This window comes from Melanotaenia boesemani, chromosome 10 (genome assembly GCF_017639745.1).
Source record: "Melanotaenia boesemani isolate fMelBoe1 chromosome 10, fMelBoe1.pri, whole genome shotgun sequence".
NCBI classification, from domain to species: Eukaryota; Metazoa; Chordata; class Actinopteri; order Atheriniformes; family Melanotaeniidae; genus Melanotaenia; species Melanotaenia boesemani.
The window spans coordinates 28405004-28425437 of record NC_055691.1 but is presented as its reverse complement, the minus strand read 5'-3'; the positions used below and the strand labels follow the sequence as shown (position 1 = coordinate 28425437).

At 38.4% G+C, this 20434-nt stretch overlaps 1 protein-coding gene across 1 annotated transcript in view; it reads left to right on the top strand.

Annotated features, from left to right (window-relative positions):
* Nucleotides 1-15098: 15098 nt before the first annotated feature.
* Nucleotides 15099-20434, top strand: part of fam107b (family with sequence similarity 107 member B) — a 16615-nt gene continuing 11279 nt past the window's right edge. Inside the window, exon 1 of the mRNA XM_041996261.1 lies at nucleotides 15099-15275. The gene's annotated coding sequence lies outside the window, so the exon portion shown is untranslated. The remainder of the gene's footprint in view (nucleotides 15276-20434) is intronic.

Genomic DNA, 20434 nt, shown 5'->3' with positions numbered 1-20434 from the left:
AGACATTAGTTTGTCACTGATATCAGGAAGCATCTGGGTAATTTATGTTATATAAAGTAATAAGTTTGTTGTGGGAAGTGCAATCTTTTCTTCAGCCATCTGTTGGGGCAGCAGCATTAGAGCCAGAGGCTTAAAGAAACTGAACAAACTAATCAAGAAGACTGGTTCTGGCAGGAATAACTCTGGAGTCCCTGGTGCTGATTGTAGAGAGAATGTCACACAAGCTGCTGAACGTAATGGACAGTTCTTCACACTCTACACAACACACTGAGGAAACAACGTGTGTTTCCTAAGAGATTTCTTCAAGTAAACTGCATCAAAGAAAAGCACAGGAGGTCATTCCAGCCAACAGCCATTACTCTCTGGAACAAGAATTGGACTAATTACAATTTCCCTTGAGGAATGAATAAAATATTTTTCATTTCATTTTGCATCCAAGTCACCGGAACACCCAGGTTCAGGTTGGAGAAACATCCTGGGACCAGAAAGATATGGTTTATTCCCCTATCTGGTGGAAAACAGAGTGAGCATTGAATGATTAGATATGTCCTATTCAGTTTCTCCTAAACTATGCACTGGGGGTTGCTCCTACAGCAGTCAACTGGTGTGGGTGTTGACTGCCTTTTATAGGTGTCTATTTGCTCATTTTGTATTCATAATTTAATGATTATGGGTAAAATACCCATCCAGTATGTGTTTAAAACACACTTAGTAAATTGTTATTGTTATTTTCAGTTTTGATTTTTTTAAAACACCTTGTTCACTTTATTTATGTAAATGAAGAACCAAAAATAAAAACTAACTGAAATAACAGCTGTTGTTCAAGGGCAAGGCATCCTACAGGTTGCACCATCTTCCTTTCCTGTGGCACTCAAGTGGACAACTTGGCAAGTGCATCACAAACACTGTCCAAGAGGCTTCCCTTTCTTTATGCAAAGATAATTAGGACCCATGCAGTTAAAACCACAGATTAGAAATTGGACTTATCTGGTAGAATTTACACTGTCAAATATAGTTGTTACTGTAGGAAGCTTTACCTTATATTATTATATTATATTACCTTATGTTTTTCTTTTTTGTTTGCTGTTCTATCTTTGGGAACAAACTGTATTTTAATTACATCGAAGTCACCTCCTTACTATCCAAAAATGTAAATCTACAATTCAAATCTAGAAGAACAATACAAATAATTTTATCTGTCATATGAAGAAGTCATGTGAACCTGGCTGGCTGAACTACTAGCAATATGCAGTATGATTGTATGAATATTTAAGTAGCTATCATCCAAAGGTCAGTGGGTTTCTCATGTCTCTTTCTGTGAAGAGTGATGCCAGCTCTCCATCCTTCTGCCTCCTTATCCGTCTATCTTTTCATCTCTCTCTCTCTCTCATTCCTTCTTTCTCTTTATCATCTCAGGCCTATCACTTACTGTGTTTGCCTGTAACTCAAGCTCTCATAATCAACCATCTGTAACTCTCCAATAACCTTTACACCCCAGACTACTGCTCTGTGGTCAGATTAATTCATTAATTAATGGTGGTGAAGTGTAGGGCAAGTGTATTAGTAACTGACCCCGAATCAGATGGTAACCAGATTCCAGCTGGACCAGTGTGACCCAACCCCAGTCTCTAAACTCACAATAGACAAGGGACTACCTGGCAGGGTAATGAGACACCCAGCAGCTCACACATACCAATTAAAAACTGGGATGTGTCCACTGGTTGCAGGTTGTCAAGACTGGGAAGACGAGGGACAATGATGAGCTGAGGAAACAGACTTTTTACCATGTAACATCACAGGCTGAGTGGCTGAGTTCAGCAGCCAGACTGGGAATTTGTTTCAGAGATCAAGAAAATGTTCGTCTTCAAGGATTAGTCTGGAATACAGTTTCTTCTGGACTTAGGGAGATGCTGCTTTGAGGATATTTTTTGTTATGGAAAAAGCTGAATGTCTTTCAACGTGCTTGTGTGGTAATTTAAGCTTGTTTTTATCACCCAAAAGCTATTGCAGATTGACTACTTGATGTGCTCCATAAACTACCCCGTACCAACCAATGTTAGTACAAAAAGATTTATCTTATTGGTTCTTGTGGTCATTTATAAATCTGCAAGCATGCATGGACTACCTTGCTCATCTCTAGGTCATTGTTTTGGTAATCCATCTGAGGTTAACACCGATCCAGGACCATCGTTAGAACCAAACAACTCCATGCACAACAGAAATAGCAATGGAAATCCAGCAGCTGATCCAGTTATAACCCAGCCAGAAACCATAACAGGCAGCCCCCATGAACAGCACCACAAACAGCTTCATAGATCTTTCAGCTGTATCTCGTCTCATTCCACAAGGAGCATCAACCTAAATGGCACAAACTCAAACTCTAACTGCTACATGCAGGACAAAGATGAAGAGCCCTGCGTCAAGTCTCCTGCACCCTGCAATAATTTCTCTGAGAGCTCGGACGATGAGCTGGGGTTGGAGTGTTGCCCAGAGTTGGAGATGAAATTTCCCCAAATCCCCAGACCCTCCATCGTTATAAGACAACCAAGGGTAAGAATACTGAGTCATATTTTCAGCTGACATGTTCATTAATAAAAAGTTCAGTGATTGATAGTGTCATGAGAAAAATACAAACTGTCACACCTCATGATCTTTTTGTTTACAAATGTTTGTTGTTTGATGTAATGCAAGTTATAACCACAAGGTGGCGCAAAGAAACCAAATTAAGTTACATGTCCACTCTGCAGGAGGGTTATATTCATCTCCCTCTGACAGTATGAAATTAATACAGTTCTCATCATTGTGAAACTTAAGTTTTTTGTCTATGATAGAAAACTTGGAAAATGAAAACACATACACACACACACACACACACACACACACACACAGCCACATTTGCTGTCACAGTGTTCAGTTAGGATTAGAGCTGATGTCAGTAAAACGTGTTCTGAGCTTGTGTTAAACATGATCTGGGTTTCCTGATCTCTCTAAACATGTGTGTCTTAGAGAGATCAAATGTATGTGTTTGTTTGTTTGTGTGTGTGTATTTATTAGGACAGCTTTTTACATTAGCCTTAAAGTTTAAGCAAAAATTGGCAAAAGACCAGAAAACAGAAAACTAGCAGAAAACAAAATTCTCAAAACACAATAATGTATTATCAATACAAAGCCAAAAAAATACAACAACAAAGAAAAATGATAAAACAAAAAAACTAACAAATATTTTTTTTAATTATTTCATTTTAGGAAGCACAACAATACACAAAAATCAACAAAAAACACAACATTTCAAAGAGCAAACACAGTAACACAAATAAAGAGAGAAGACATTTATAAGGAAAAAAACACAACAAAACCACACATTTTATTTTACAAAACATAGCAACATAAAACACAAAGAAAAAACATCAAAACCACATTGTTCAAAACATTCCAACAAAACAGAAAACACACAAGCATGTATGTTTTTTTTAGAGATTGTTGCTTTCTGTTTTGTTGATCTTCTCTGAAACATTGTTGGGTTTTGTGAAACCCATTCATGTTTTGGCTTTGCTTTCATTCTCAGTTTTGTTTAGCGTGTGTGTGTGTGTGTGTGTGTGTGTGTGTGTGTGTCTTCATTTTCTTATGTTGGTGCATTTTTTTTCATTAAGTTGTGAAATCCTGATGATTTTAATTTTAATTTTCTTGTAGATTTTTGTTGTTGCTATGTCTCCAAACCCTGGGTCAAATGTTGTATTTACTCATTCTATTTATTATTCTAAGAGGGGGATGACACATACTACAAGTTGTGTCCTCAGACTTTGATCAATAATGCTGATTAGCACTGGAGATTGCAGAAGAATTAGGGGGACGAGTAAGAATCCTGTGATCTCGTCAATACTTTCAATGCAAGAGATGCATTAGCTGATGCTTGAACTGATGTTTTAGGCCATGAGGTTGTTATTTCTGACAATCAAGAAATATGCCATGAAAGTATCAATTACATTGTGACAGACACAAGTTTGATGAACCACAATACTGAACCAGTAGGGATTATAGCTAAACCTTTAATGCAAATGTAACCTTTTACTTGGAACAGTCTACAAATAAAGCTTTAGTATAAATGCACATTTTACCAATAGTTGGCTACAAAGCTTCATTTCTTCCTGTAAACACATAACCAGCCCTTTCTTCTACATAGTGCTGAATCAGAATGATTTTCAAAACTGTCATTTCAGTGCATAATTGTGAAAACAGGAAAGAGGCTGCAAAATTTTAGTTAACCAAACAAAATTAATTATGTCTAAACCCCCACACCTATTTCCTCTTCTCTTGATAATATTTTGAAAGAAGGCTGATGCACTGACTATAATAAAAAAGTGATATGACCATATGGAGTACCCTTACTGTGGTCCAACTCTTTATCAGCTGAAAACTCACAGCCCAAAGCCTTATTGACTCTATCCTCAAGGTACAAATTAATGTTCAATCTGTTGTATATGTATGACAAGCAGTGTGTGAAAAGACAAAACATGAAATGAGTGTAAGTATGTGGGTTAGAGGGTATATTTTCAGTCAGTCTGCAATATGTGAACATTTTCTGATTTATTCATTGGAATTTTTGCTCATACATCCAGCTCAGCAGATGTAGCTTTGATCTCTGCAACCTAAAGGCTTTGTCTTTGCTCATGTGTCATAAATCCATTGTAGCGTCTATCCCTTAACCCCTCCCTTAAAGCCGGACACGTTTACAGGACACTTCCTGGATCCAGAGGCTTTTACTGTTTAGTACACACACAGTATGAGTGGTTATATGTTTCATAAAAGACAATCATATAACTCACACGCAGAGATACACTCAGTAATAAAAGATTTCTGAACACTGCTATTAAACAAATACAAGGGTTGGTTTTGACATGATGTCAGTGAGCAAATTAACCCCTCCAGTGTTTATAGTCTGTCTTTATGTTTACTGTAATCCCTGTGTGAGGTATACTTACAGTGTCATGCAAAATCATGCAAAAGTTTAAACACGATGACATCAAAATTCCCTTAATATAAGTAAATAAATGGAGGAGACGATAATTGAATTCTGATTCATATTTCAAGCAAAATTAGTTTATCATTTATGCCTTGCACCACAATAGTAGAGAAAAAATTAAATGGTTCACCATGTATAAGTTTGGATATATCTAACTTTTCCAAAGGTCAAACATTACTATAATGTCAAGGCTACGGTTTGCTCACAGCCTGCAAAATGAACATTTTGCAAAAACTCTGACTCCCCAAATGTTCTGTCAGCAATCAGCAGCCATGTGTTTTTCCATTCATCTGCGTAGCAGTCTGAAAATCAAAAGTAGCTGAGGACAACAAGGCAGGAGACGGCTGAAGGAATATAAAATTATTTGTGGGTAACATTTCACTGGTAGAGGGGGAAATACCAGCAACGTCTGGAAGCAAACATCACTGTGCATTAAAAAGTTGAAGAAGAAGAAGAATAGAAGGTTTCTGTCACAGAATAATTATTCTAAATATGCCTCAAAATCTACACTGACCTTTCCCAAGAAGTACATGCTGAAGGTGCCATCACTATTCCAAATAAGTCTGCAGACAGACGTCAGAAGAGCAGAGTTTACAAGATGGAAATAAAAGTGATTTGCTTAATGTATTTCAAAATATGTCATTGTTGGCTTTAAGCTATTCAAAATCAGGTATTTTTACTTGCATGGCCATTTCCAGAAAGTTTGAAGGTGCTCAAAACTTTCATGCCACTGTACAAAAAACAGTATTGAACAAAGGAGGTTAAGCTCACATTTCCATTCAGGTGGTTGCTAATGTCCTTTGACAATATAATTAAACATAACAACTGTATATTTTACTGTCTGTTCGATGTGCAACTGTCAGATTTATGACTTCATGTTCATATCACCAGATACCTACACCTTGTTCTGACGCTGCAGGCATGTACTCATTGGTGTTTAAATACTGATGTCAATGAGATTAATGTGTTTGTTATTCAGTGATGACCTTAAAATGACTGACAGTATCCCTTTGTGTTCTCTTCCCACACATCCCCCCCAGGAATCAGAATTCCAGGAAATGGAGTCGGACAGATCGGACAACAGGGAGACAGAGGATGGAGGGTTATCAGGTATGGAAAACAATACAAGCTTCTTCCTCTTCACTTTCCGCTCCTTTTTCCACCTTCACATCTTCTAAGCTGGAGTTGCTGGGCACAGATTGAAAATGGGAAAAGTTCCAGTTTGCTGCTGTTCATGGAAAAACAACTTAGATTTTTTTTGTGGAGAGGGAAATGATGGAGTTCACGCTCCCATTGCATCAATATGTCATTATGGAAGAATTTTTATCCCCTGAGTTGCCTGTTTATGAATGATAAGGGAAACTTCTTTTTGTCTGTAGTTAATGCTGATTCAGAGGAAAGAACAGGCTCTATAGCTATGACTGTTTGTGTGTTTCTGAATGTGTTTGTGTGTGCGTACTCTCACCTTACCAGAATGTCTGGGAGGAGTTGAGTATTGGCGGTTACCTTGGCAATGAGTCTTGGGGCAAAGCAGTAGGAGGGGTGGAGGCCTATAAATGGGTAAAAGCATGGAGTTGAGTGGCTGATTAATAATGTGATTGAGTGTGTACATTATGTGTGTGTGTGTGTGTGTGTGTGTGTGTGTGTGTGTGTGTGTGTGTGTGTGTGTGTGTGTGTGTGTGTGTGTGTGTGTGTGTGTGTGTGTGTGTGTGTGTGTGTGTGTGTGTGCACATCTTCACAATGTTAGTGTAAATTTGAATGTGTGCCAAAGAATGTACAGTGTGCAAGAAAGCTTTGGCATGCACAAACCAAGGCTGGCCTATCTGCAGTCAGTCTCTGTCTTTTCTTATCTAAATCCATTTGACAACATCGCAAGGAACAGGATTTTTTATTTACCTTATTATAACGGATCATCTATGTTGTTCCGTGTTATGTTTGTTTGAATTTATAGGTTTATATTCATGAAAAGAATTTAGTCATGATCAATTCTCCATCTGCTCTGCATCAGTTGTAAATCAGAGGGGATTGAATCTGTGTTTTTATTTCTATATTTAAACTACATAAACATGGTCATGTACTCATTTTCCACAAACTGAAAACATACCTGGATTGTCCATAAATGTAAAATGTCAAGAGCTCATGGACGGAGACAAGGTAAAAAAGGCTGACCAATAAAAAAAAAAAAAAAGTATGAACAAACGAATGAAATGGGAGTGACTTAATGGGGTAAAAGCAAAAGCCTGTTCTGAATCACTAGGCCCCAGCACAATGTGAATGAGACCTTAGTCTGATGGAGGGATACCAGTATACTGTTGTCATTAAATATGAGCAAGTTGCATCTTTGTTAGGTTGAACATGGATTGAAAATTAACTTTTAAACAGTGACAGTTTCTGAAAGGTATTTCATTCGGACAGATGTATATGAATAAGTCTGTAACATTCTTCAATCACACAAATCCTTATTCCACTGCTCAATTAGCCAACAAAGGCCTCAAAGATACATAAATACTTAAATAATGACCAGATGAAGGGCAGGAGAGAAGCTTGAGTTGGCACTGGCTACTTCTGAAATGTAATTTTACATCCCAGGTGCCATCACAGGTGATTGACAGGTTACTGAAGGAGGACAGGAACATCCTTCTAGACATGCTTGGATCACCAGTGATACTACATCAGTTTATGGCAGATTTTTAGAGTAGTTTTCTAATTAGTCATCTTTTAAAAATATTCACATTTGGCTGAAGACATTTAGTCCCCGTGCAATTACAGCTACTAATGTTATATAAGGCTATTAACCTGATGTCAGCCTGAAGCTAAATAGCAATGCTAATCTCATTATATGGTAGCACTAGATTGGTTTTAAGATAAGGTGGGTAAACAATTTAGTTTTTAGTGAGTGTATTTACAGACTACAAATCAGCTCAGTTAATCAAGATTTTGACATTGGAGCTAAGACTTAAAAGCTAGAGTTGTATTATCCAGTTTAGTCTAAACAGGAGGCTTGTAAGGCTAGTTTATTTTAAAGCAAGCTATGGCATGAAAATATGGAGAAATACAGCCTGTAACCAGTCTTATGTTGTATAAACAGATATAAGAATGACAAGAAAGGGAGATATTTTAGATTTTTTGGTAAAGAGCAAGGTCACTAATCAGGCTGAGACAGACTCCAGCTCCAGTATCAGCAGCCTGACAGCTCCCAGCGTGGAGCTAGCCACACCAGCCACTGTGGTCAGAAACAAGGATCCAGTCTTCCAGTCAACCACCAGGCAGTAAGCCAGAACTGCTTAGGAGAGAAACCAATGATCCCCCTAATACAAAATCAAGTGTCACATTTTGAACCCAAAATAACCTATTTTTCCACTTATTAATATAAAGATGTTTTATTTCTCATGTCTGTCTACAGTGACTACAGTTATCACAGCAGTGTATATGTGTTAGAGAGAGGAACACAATCATTTCCTTTCTTAGTGTATGACCCTCCTGATAAAGTCCTGCCCACCCTCTGGCCCCCCATGTATAAAAGTCTAGCTCTGCCAATGATAATGACATTGCTTTTGTGATGTGTTTGCCATGATATGATACACTAAAGTAAATGTATGGAGTACATAAGCATATTTTTTAGTTTTATAAGAGGAATCAACCACAGCTTCAATCCCTTCTGATTCACAACCTTTGAAGAGCAGTGGAAGAAAGGATCATGACTGAATGCTTTCCAAGTATTAACCACAAGTTTGCTGACAGAATCAAGCAAGACAGAATAGCTGGTCAGTTCTAAACAATAGAAGCAATAAAGCTAACTCTGCATCTGTCTGTCATCCTGTTTTTCTTTGAGCTCTCTCAAGCAATAACAGCCAGTCTTATGTGTACTCTTGCTTTGTACCTTGCTCATACACGTAATCTCTCTCCCCCGCTTTTTCCGGTAGTGTGGCCCTGGGTCTGTTTGCTGCATTCTTTTTGTTCGTTGGGTTTTTTCTTTGCAACTTTATAAGTTATTCCAAAAGTCTTTTTTTCTTTTAAACATTATTCATTATTGTAAAAGTATATCATTATATCATGTGAACTGTGGCATTGCAGACCCCAGATGCTCGAGGGCCGTTTCAGGTCCAGGAATGTGTGTAACAAAGGTCACTGTACTTCCAAACAAGTCCGAAGCACATCATTTTAAAGTTCTTGTAATTCTCTAATGTTGCTTTACATTTAGGTTAGAGGTTCACTATGTATGGATTGTTGTGGCATTAGAATAAATCACAAGGAATACAATTTGACAAAATATTGTGCATGAATTGTAAAAATGCATGTAATCAAAGGAAGCTCAGCTGTGCTGCACATAGAAGAAAACAGTCAGAATATGCCTACCTAACAGAACCTCTGTGATTAGTGCTTTACTAACCCAGAACATTGTTGTAGATGCTTTTAAAGGATTAACATCTTTACTACGCCTCTGTAACACACATGCATGCACATGCACATGCACACACACACGTACACAGAAAGAATGACAAAAACAAGAGAACATCTGTTACATGTGGCTCTTTAAGAGATATTATATTGACACAATGAACCCTGAAAGACTGACAACTGTGGCCTTTTTATTCCAATGGGAAAAATTTAAACAATACAAGAACACTTTGGTCCCACACAGCTCTCCAAGGATAAAACAGGAGAGATTACGATGCACTAGGGGGTAATGTAAGCACAGAGGCTCCTCTGTCTGTGTGTGTGTGTGTGTCTCTCTCTCTCTCTCTCTCTCTCTCTCTCTCTCTCTCTCTCTCTCTCTCTCTCTCTCTCTCTCTCTCTCTCTCTCTCTCTCTCTCTCTAACACACACACAATTGTCACACTGACCTTGATTTCCTGCAGTCATGGTTTACCAGTGTTGTTGGAAGGGCCTTCCTGCTTTCTGTGCTGGAAATCCTGCATGTTTAGTTTATTCACACAAACATACACAGATGAGTGGACAGACCCAAGGTGGGACAAACCTGTTGTTTCCCTGTTATGTGGTTTTTTTCTGCTTTCCTGAGTTTACCAAACCATGTCCACCTCCCACATATTACCTCACACATTTCACATCTCTTTTATATCTAATCTGTTAATGATTAACTTGTGAGGTCAAAGCTTCAGTAAGAAACCTGTTTTCTTATTTTACTGCATTGAAAAAGTATTTTATGAGTACAGAAGTCAGTTATTGTGGAAGAAATCATAGTGTATAAATTCACAAAAAGTTATTAAGATTTATATCTCAAAGACATAAATATAGTTAGGCTCTGACCTGTGTGATGAAACAAAGGTGTATAAAAAATAAGCATTTTCTACCCACTCTGTGGATATTTCACCCTTACTGTGCTACAACAGAGCCATCTGCTCTCATTCCTGTTGGTTGTCATTAGGCTAAGTGAAAAGTGTCTGAACAGTAAAGCTCAATAAATCTGCATGGCTTCAGTAGTAATGAAAGCCTCTCTGATAACAGCCAAAACATGCTGTTAAGTTACTGTAACTTGATCTTTGCATATGCGTGTTTGCCTGATTCTCAAACACATGCAAATACTCGCACATGCAGCTATGCAAATGCAGGAAATGATCCTTGCTCATTTGTTATACTTGAGTGAATCTCTTCCTTTGAATATAATGAATGATTGGTGATATTACCAAGCATGATTTATAAGAACAGCCAAAGAAAACAGATAGTCATTTGTAATGGAGCATTTGTATGAATGAAACTGGTGACAAAAACTTTCTGATGCCCTATCCTGAAATGAAGTGATCATGTCTTACAGGTAGGAATTGTTCCTCCTGACAGTTTAGAAACTGCTTTAAATTCAAGTGAAACAGCTAATTTGTACAAAAGGGCACAGCAAGAAACAGAAAATACTGAGAATGACAAAGCATGAAGGCAAATCAGCTGATAAAATGGAAGGAGATGAGTGGCTAATGAAGCTGGGGAGGAAGAGATCATTTCACAAGTGCACTGAGAGGCTGACGCAGCACTGACCTCACAAACCTCTTCCAGCCAGGCAACATGGTGCATGCGTGTGTGTGTGTGTGTGTGTGTGTGTGTGTGTGTGTGTGTGTGTGTGTGTGTGTGTGTGTGTGTGTGTGTGTGTGTGTGTGTGTGTGTGTGTGTGTGTGTGTTTCTATGCCTTTATGTGTCTTTGCAACTGTGGAGAAGGGACGCTGTGAGTCATCCAGCAGTGATTGAATTAACTGAACTTTGGCTGAACACTCACAGGGAAAAAAGGGAAAGGCAGGAAAAGCTCAATACATTACCTCAAGAGCTGGAGAGCACATCTCAGAGACAGACAGACTGCTGGTGGGAATGTCGCCCAGATTTTATTTAAAAAATCACACAGATTTGTTAAAGCATCACAAAAAGTCTAAAAACGTAACACAAAAATGTGTGTGTGAGCTGGGATAGACATGAAACCTCTGTAAAAATAATAACTTCTTCCAAAATATGTGTTATAAATGTGGAATATTACTTAAGTCTAGAGTCTGAGCTGGTGGTTTCTCCAGCACTGCTTATGTGCCTTCCTTGTGTCTGACCTGACATGAGGAAGAAAACAGTGGAAAAATTGCTGTTAGTCTGTTTGGGATGAGAAAAAAAAAACATAGTCTTTTGTTTCAGCAAAAAATTTTCAAATTGAACTGAGTCCTCTTGAATAAACCCTGCAACATATGGTGAATGTACTGTTGCTATAAACCCCAGGTCTTTCAAAAGTAGGTCAAGTAGCAGGGGGTGGTGTTTATGTACACTACCATTACATGCAAATGTTTACAACAGCTTTCCTGTGTAGTGTGATGTTCAGTATTGGTGTGTAGTATCAACAACACTATAAAGAGATTAGTTTTGCCTTCCAAATTTCTGGTATGTGTTTGTTATTAATTGTATGCAATTTTACTGGATTATGGTGAAAAAAATGAAAAAATCAACGAAAAATTGCACAAACTAAATAACAAGAGAGATTAGTTTTAAGACCTGCCCACACTTACAGGAAAGCCTTTCTGTCGCCATGGTTTTTAGATAACTGCCATATCCTGTTTAATGTGGAGACCCTGAGAGACCTTGACAGAGAAAAAAACATGGGGCCTCACATACAAACCTACATGCACATGTGAACACTAACTCAAACCATGGGAAACCTGGCACAATAACAGAAACATCTGTCTCAGATATCACACTTTAGATACCAGAAGTGTGCAAGATAGCTGTCCACTTCTAAGCAGTCACACCTAGTAAAAACACAAATTTTATGACACCTTTCCATCATCTTTACTGAGAATATTTGAGTTTTACTGGATGATAACATGTCAAAATAGGTCAGTAAATTTTTTTTCTTAAAAAGTTCTGGGCCAGCATCACATTGAGTACATGCACAACAAAATGTGTTGATTGATGCGGGTAAGGTACACGCAGGGCTTTCTGATACTAATATGTGCTTCAAAACACTATTTTTTGGGTGTGTCTCTACCATGCTGAATCTATTTTTATGAGTAAAAAAAAAAACTGAAACTTCCCCAAAGTGTTCATGCCACCCCTATGAAACTACCTGAAACGGAAACCACTGACAGATGCAATCTCGTTTTAAGTTGCTTCATTACTCAGGCTTGCCACTATAGCAATGAGGAAATAGTTTCTTCCTATTAGTTTCAAGCCTCTACCACTTAGTTTGAATGTCATGGTGTTTAATTTCAGCCAAAACGTGTAAAACGTGTTTGCTACTAGGCTGAGGGTAACATTGAATTTATAGGACGGCATCTTGAGGCATTATTTGCTTTCTTGTCAAGTGGTACATTGGTCTGCATACTTCAAAGCTCACCAGGTTTTGTTGGGTGAGCTATGATGACCTATTTAATGGTGGTGATCAACAACTTGTCAGAGTTTCCACTAGTTAGCTCTCTGCTAGAAGTAATTGCACATTTATTATTCATAAATGAAAGTGGTTTTATATCCAATGATTTCTGGAACATATGTTTGAACAATATGAGACCTATAAAGATGTGATCCCTTATAAAATACAGTATGTATATACTATAATCCTTAATCATATTGTCAAATTGGAGTTTCCTCTATTCTCTGAGAGAGGCAGTGAGTAAGAATACATTCTGAGAAGTGTTACACTTTCACTTTATGAGGTAAAATTACACTGAAATACCATGGTAAGGTTGGCATGCAATGTTCTAACTCCAGTTGTTGCTCTGACTTCTGGTTTTTCATCACTTTTACTCTTTTACATACAAACATCTGCATGCACCCTCATTCATACACTCACATCTGTTTCCGGCATGCGGGGCGTTTTGAGTATGGTGGTCTCTGCAGGGAGAGTTCTTTGCGTCAGTGCCGACCCTTTTTGTGACTCATCCTATTGTTCAGCCAAATACCCTTAGTTTACCCCTCTCTTAAATTATGAGAAAGTTCGCAGGAATGTTTTGTAATTTCCAGTTAACCTGCTTGGCTAGTTGAACAGGAACTTGGATCTTTATTCAACCCAAAACAGAGAGACAGCCAAGAAGGATAAACTGTTGGAGTTTACCCCTGAAGAAAGCAAAGCAATGTTAGGTGACAGAACAGCATGAAACTAAGGGGTTCAATGAGCTGATTAACAGAAGGGTGGTGGATAAGTAAATCCGTGGGCTCCTCATTGATAAGCAGATTACTCTTTATCACAAAGAATACTCAGGACATTCAGTCTGTGGAAACAACAAGCAAGGCCAACCTGCTCTAATCTAAAGTGTGATGTGCAAATGATCTGCCTGAGAAAATACAATCAGTTTTCTGGAAAAAAAACAATGTTGCATAAAAATAATTATGAAATACACAGAAATAATGAATAACATTTTCTTCTCTTCTTAATGAAACTTCCTAGACACCAATACAAAAAGTGGAATTTTGAGGAAATGTGCTACTTAAAGCAACTTAAAATTTAGCTCCAGTAAGGACAAACCAGGCTTTTACAACTGAAAGCTGGTCTGAAATCTAAAAAGCTGTCAACTTTCTTTTCATCCAGTTAAAGAGCAGACACAAAATCAGTGCATCAAAGAAAAACAATCACCTAAATGTTTAATCATTTCATTATCCGTTCTAGTATTGGTTAAACATTTGGTGAATGTTTTTAAGGTTAAAGTATTTTTTCATTGCATTGGTCAGAAGAAAATTCTGCCTAAAGACCCAATTTGATCATATTTCACATTGATATAAAATGTAATCAATATAAAACCATGTAGATTTTGTGCTGCCAAAGAAGCTCCCAGGACATCATAATGAAAACAGTTTTATGTTTTATCAGGAATAAAGGAATTGACTTCAACACATTCAGTCTGAACTTCTCCAGAAAGTCCCTTTATTTTATTAAAATGCTATGGTGTTCCACAGTTCATCATGTTAGCTTGTTGAAGGTAAATAAATTAGCTGCTAATTGAAGGATTTTAGATTTAAAACCACCTATACTTGATAAATTGTGTATCTTTTCAGGGTAGGATCAGAGTATCAAAACACAGACACAATATTTAGATCCGTTTATCTGTTTTAGTCTCCACCAGACCTACTATGTTCACCAGCTTTCTGTTCTTTTAGTGATCTGCGCAGGCAGGTCTGATGGGTTTATCTGAGATTTGTAGCTGAAAACAGCTGCCTGGTGGGGCTCAAAATACACTTAATTAATGTGACCCAAAACAATTAGGTCAGAGGCAGTAAAACAAAACGATTTAATACGTTTTAAAGCATCCTTTAGTTAAAAAGTCACCTGACAATGTGTGCGTTGGTCACAACTACCCTTTTCAGTTTACACTTATTTAAAAATAATTAATGTAGCTTTAAGAAAAAAAAATATGAATACAGATATAATAGACTCAAGTCATATGATTCATAAAAATACACATGATGCTTCTGATACGATATCTTTCAAAAGTAAAATAGTATTTAGTTGTGAGTGCGTGTTTTAGCGTGTGCGCGCGCTACAGCTACCCCCCGCCCTGAGCTCGAGGGGTCCCCCTCTCATCTTCTCTAGGGCGCAGAGGCAGGAGGAGCCAGATAGTTGCGTCATTTAATCCCTCCCTCACACTTTAAATTTACATTTTCTATGGGTCCTGACTGAGTGTACGTGTGCGCGCGCGTTCGAGCTATTGAACAGTTTGGGGAAGGACACACATACACCTTAGTCTCAAGAAGTGATCCGGAGACGCACCGATGTGGTCTGAACCACTTTGTCATTTTAAATATTGAATAAGTGGAGTCGGGGAAGTCGCGTCGGGTTCCACTTTGAGGTAAGTGTATATGTATGTGTGTGTGTGTGCGTGTCTGGAGCTCGTGCATATTTCGAGTGGGGTTGTTTCACAAGCGCACCAACAAAAGCCGCACGTTTTAAGCTGTCTGTCCCACCCAGTCGGTAGAAGCAGCGGGTGTTGGGGGGTTTAAAAACTGGAAAGTAAAAAGAGTGGACCCAGGAGAGGAGGGATGAGATTGCAAAACACAAAACTCTTGGTTCATTGTCTCCTTTTGTTGCAGCGCATGACTGTAGAGACGGGACAGTGGAGAACAAACACGTTGACGTTCAGCACGTAGAGACAGTTACATTCTCCTTAAAGCAGGTTAATACAATATAAACCAGTTTATTCTTCAAGGGAAAAAATCTAACACTGGAGGAAAGCATGAGTGTTTATTATCCCATGGCTAGGGCTATGTTTATATCCAAATAAGATGGGATGGGGTGACCTGTATAACATTAGGAAACCTCAAATATGGAATAACACTCATTTAAGTCATATCATACATACTTAGATCATGTTATTCATGACTTCTCTTATGTGCTACACCAGCCTACAAGTATCAAAGCAGTCTTTATCTGAATGTATTTGAGGCATAAAAACAAATATTTTATGCATGACATGTATCTGAGTTCATTTGGTGAGTCAGATAGTGTGTGTAATAGCAGAGCAATGACTGCAGCCCTCTGTGTCAAAGCACATGGCTTCAGGCAGAGCTGACAAACTAAATGTGTTGGCATCAGGCGGACTGACCAACTGTCATGTGAAGTGGTGTTTGTTCACTTTTTGAAAGTTGCTACAGGTATGCACGATTTAAAGTTATGAAATGTTTTTTTTTTTATAGTGCATTATCCTTTCTGTCAAACTTTTAACAGTAAGCAAACAGGGTGAAGCTGCCTGGAGTCAGAGTCTGTGTGTTTTTCTGGGTGGAGGCTGAAAAAGGGCAGACTGGCAAACACTGTAGAACAGAGCAATCTTCAGGTGAAGAGGTTGAAATCTGGACATTAGATGAAGAGAGGTAGTGAAAGCAGGTGGTATTAATGAGTAGGTGCACAGCTTTCAAGAGTGTTAGTGCGTGTGTGCATAGGGAGGGGAAATTTCTCCCACATGTGTTAGTCATTTGGAGGAGAGTTAGCTAAACGATTTACATCTGTTTTCTGATCTTTGAACCCCCTCCTTCCTTCTCTCTCTTGTTTCTCTTACTGAGCCTATCCTCTGTTTCCCGTAAGGGTTGATGCTGTCACAGTGTGGTGGGTGTTTTAACTCAATTGCTGTTTGCTCCATTATTATTGCACTAAAAGGAATTCAAATATGTGAATGAATTATCTTAGTTTCCATTCTGTAAGGCAAGTGTTCATTAGTGGTTCTGGTGTGTTTCTCTAATGTATCATTACAGGATCAGAGCCCATGTTGAGAAGTCGAACTGACCACAAGGAAATCAAGGTATTTAGGTCAGGAATAGATGTGTGTCTAGGGAGGGTATGAGCAGCACCCACATGCGTGTTGACATTGTTATCACCCACAGCTTGGCTGGCCTGTCTGTGGGCGCAAAATCTTTATTGCTCAGCACAATACTCTGGTCCTAAAGACTCACACCTCACGAGACGCTGTTACAGTGCAGAGGCAGGCTGTATACTATTTCTTTAGTAACATTCACATGCTTGCATTGAAATACAAACTTGTAGCAAATGTTTTGAAGTCTTCTTCATATTTGAGAAAAGGTTGAATCGCATCTTTGTGCTGTGGTTTTGCCAAACACCTCTCCAGTCTGACCAGTTTTAGCTTCCTAGGAGTCTTTAAAGTGTGAGCTTTGTTCTGGTTTCTGTTCTTAGAAATTTTAGTTACAAGGCTGAGAATTGTTTAATTTCAGAATGTGTTGATGCAACATTTTTTCCCGAGGAAGTACTCAGTTCAGTTCCACAAGTGTGAGGGAACTTTAAGCCTTCGTGTACTAACTGATCAAAGTAAATTTAAATTCAGCATTACTTCCATACTTCTTGGGAAAATACATCTTTTCAAAGCTTAAACCTTTACTCAGGCATATGCAAATTTAGTTTAGGTGAAAATGCACATCCATCCCTTGTGTCATTATGTGAAATAAAGGGACATTTTGACTTAATAACTACTTGAAATCCAAATTGTTGTTGCTGAGTGAGGTGCTCGGTATTTTGATCTGTCTTGCCAGTTTTTCTCAGACGTGAGTTATCTTTGTTCCCCTGCTTCCTTTGCTGGCTGAATATAATGTTATGATGCAATGCCAACACGAGTGATGCAATCACTTTATCTTACAACAGTAAAAAGGCTCTGTTTACAATACAGTGTAGATTTGTTGCCATGGTTTCAGATAGAATCAGATCCAGGTGCTGAGTAGTCTAGTAGAGAACTAATGTGGGATGTTTTCTTTGTTTTTTGTCACCTTAATAGGACCTTTTTCTGGTATAATCATAAAACATCGTGGGACCTGAAGTCTTTATGGGGAACAAATCCTGCTCCTAATTTCTGAGGTACTGATGAGTGGGGGTCAGATGAGGTAAGATTAGGATTAGGGTTCGGGTTAGGTTGCCCACAGTGAACAGAAGTCAAATCAATGTCCTAATAAGAATAGCTGTTTAAGCTTGTGAGTGTATACATTCTTTTCTGGGAGATCAGTTAATCTAAAATGCAGACATGCAGAGGCTTGTTCAGGCAGACTCAGGACTTGATGTTGATTAACTTATAAAGAATTATTCGGTATGCATGCCAAAGACTGAAGCAGAGACATGGACATACACCTAAAGAAACTGAGCTTCCCAAAGAATTCCATTGATTTTCCTGCAGTTATGTCAGAGCTTCAATCACAATAAAGCACCATTACTGCATTGGCCACTTTGCATCATGTGGAATGGATGGCACAAAAGCCTGCAGGAAGGATCTAAATGCTTTCCTCCTTGCGGCTTGTTAGGTTAAAGTAAGGGGAGATTGGGAGTAGGAGCAGCATGTATTGAATTAAGATGCTTGTAAGCCAAAATCAAGATATATGATCTTCTTGCAAACGCAAACAGACCCATGCACCTAGAAATAAAACAAGCCCACTTCTTACTGTTCAAGCCTGAAGCTTGTGAGATATCCAGTACTTACGCCAGAAATTACTTTATAAAGTTTTATCAGATAGTGAAACCACAGAGTTCTCATGTTTAAACCAGAAATATGCTTTTATGTGCCATCATTGTTGAATTTGTCAAGCACAGAGCCAGATTAACCCTCTTTATTTGGCCTGTTTTTGGCCCCTTTGTTATTTCACTGTACGCGTATGTGTGTGCTTCCATACATATGTGTCTGTCTGGCTAACTGAGGATTGTCTGGTTGCTCAAGGTAACACTTGTTATTGGGGTTTTCTCTGCTGGCATGTAAACAAAGGAGAACCTCCCAAATGATCCCTGGTGTGCCCCCCAGCCAATGAGCTTTGAGGTCCCAGCTGGGCTCAGCCAATAGATGGTGAGGAGGGGCGTTTCTCTGATCCATGAGGAGAAAAACAGCAGTTAAGCACAAAGCTTTGAATCTGGAGCTGGAACAGACGCCACAGCCATAACAAAGACTCTTCTTTTATAACTAAATGACACTTCATACTGCTAAGCCAGACAGATTTTATACCACTCTCAGGGCATAGTGTATTTTGAAGCTGCTTTTACAAGGTTGATAAAGAATATGCTGGATATGGGCACATGTTTATTTGACATGTGCATGTGTCCTTTGAATAATTAGTCTTCTTCTGGGTGTGCCTGTCTGTCATAAGTGTCTCAATCCTGTCCATTTGTTGGCCTCTTTAGTCAGTCTCAGTCCACCTGTTCTCATCAGGTCTATACATATACATAAAGGAGCATGTGTCAGGGCCATCTGTGAAAGAGTGTAGACCAGGCTTTTGTATTTGAATGACAGGTGTGAACCCAAACTGTAACCCCTCACCAATTACTGAGGACATTTGTGTGAGTCATAACTTAGATTTTAGCAACTAAAATACATGTACACACAGGATTATTCAAATATTTATCACTCAAATGTGTCAAAATTTGAATATGCTTAGATCTCTGTATCTGTATGCATGTGTTATTTGCTGTTGTGTGCCCAAAGCCATAACCACTGTGCCATTTCATCACATTCCTACAGCGTGACTCAAAGTGGTGTCTGTGCCTTTTCAGTCCATCCCATTCATTCTGTAATCTGCCTGACCCCGGGGCTCATGCAGTGTGGCAACAAGTCTGTGCACGAGCCACCATATTAAATAACCAGTCAAAGCTGAACACAAGCTGTCAAGACAGACATGTTTTGGTTCACACCAAGAGAGAACAGTTAAACTTATAGCAAGGTTTTATTTTTCTTTTTTTGAGAAACATTTCAATAAAAACACGTCAGTTGATCCTGTCATTAATAATAAAAAAATTAAAAAAAAAACTGTGCATTGCATTGGGATGCAGCCGCTGATGAGTTTGGTTACTTGGTCAATCAACTCCTAAAAGTTACCTGCAGTTGTGTTCTAAATGCTTCAAGAGTGGTTATACAAGGGCTGAAAGAAGGAGGCAAAGTAACAGAAGAAAACTGCAGTCACAAGAGGTGACTATTTTTACGGGACAATTACAATACTGTCATTGTTATCAGATTCTCAAATTCAATGTGGCCTATTCCTTCTTGAAAATGGAGAACAAGAACTAGTTCATAGGGAACATACTGAGAGACAGAGTTGTAACAGTTCCGTGTTTGACCTTATCTGTAATTACATTGTGGTATGTGCAAGAAAGAACTTTGCGTAAGGAGAAAGTTAAAACTTCCATTTATCACTTCCTCATCTTCAACTGATATTTTAAGTCCCACAGCTTTATTTATTAAAAACTCTTAAAATAATTAGTCTTAGTCCGAGGATCTTTCTGACTGTGTGTATGTCTGCTTTGTGTGCCACACATAACGTGAACAGCTGTTTAAGCAGGTTCCCATTTGAAACTTACACTGAAATCATAAATCTACAGAACCTGCTTTGCAATTTTTTCCAAATGAATTTTGCCAGGTTGCAAACAAAACCAAAAATGAAATGCAGTGCTACTGGTGTTGTAAACGAGATGTGGTGGAAAGTCAGAGTAGTGGCTGATATAAAAAAAAAATGGTCTAACCTAAATGAAAAGGGGGTAAAA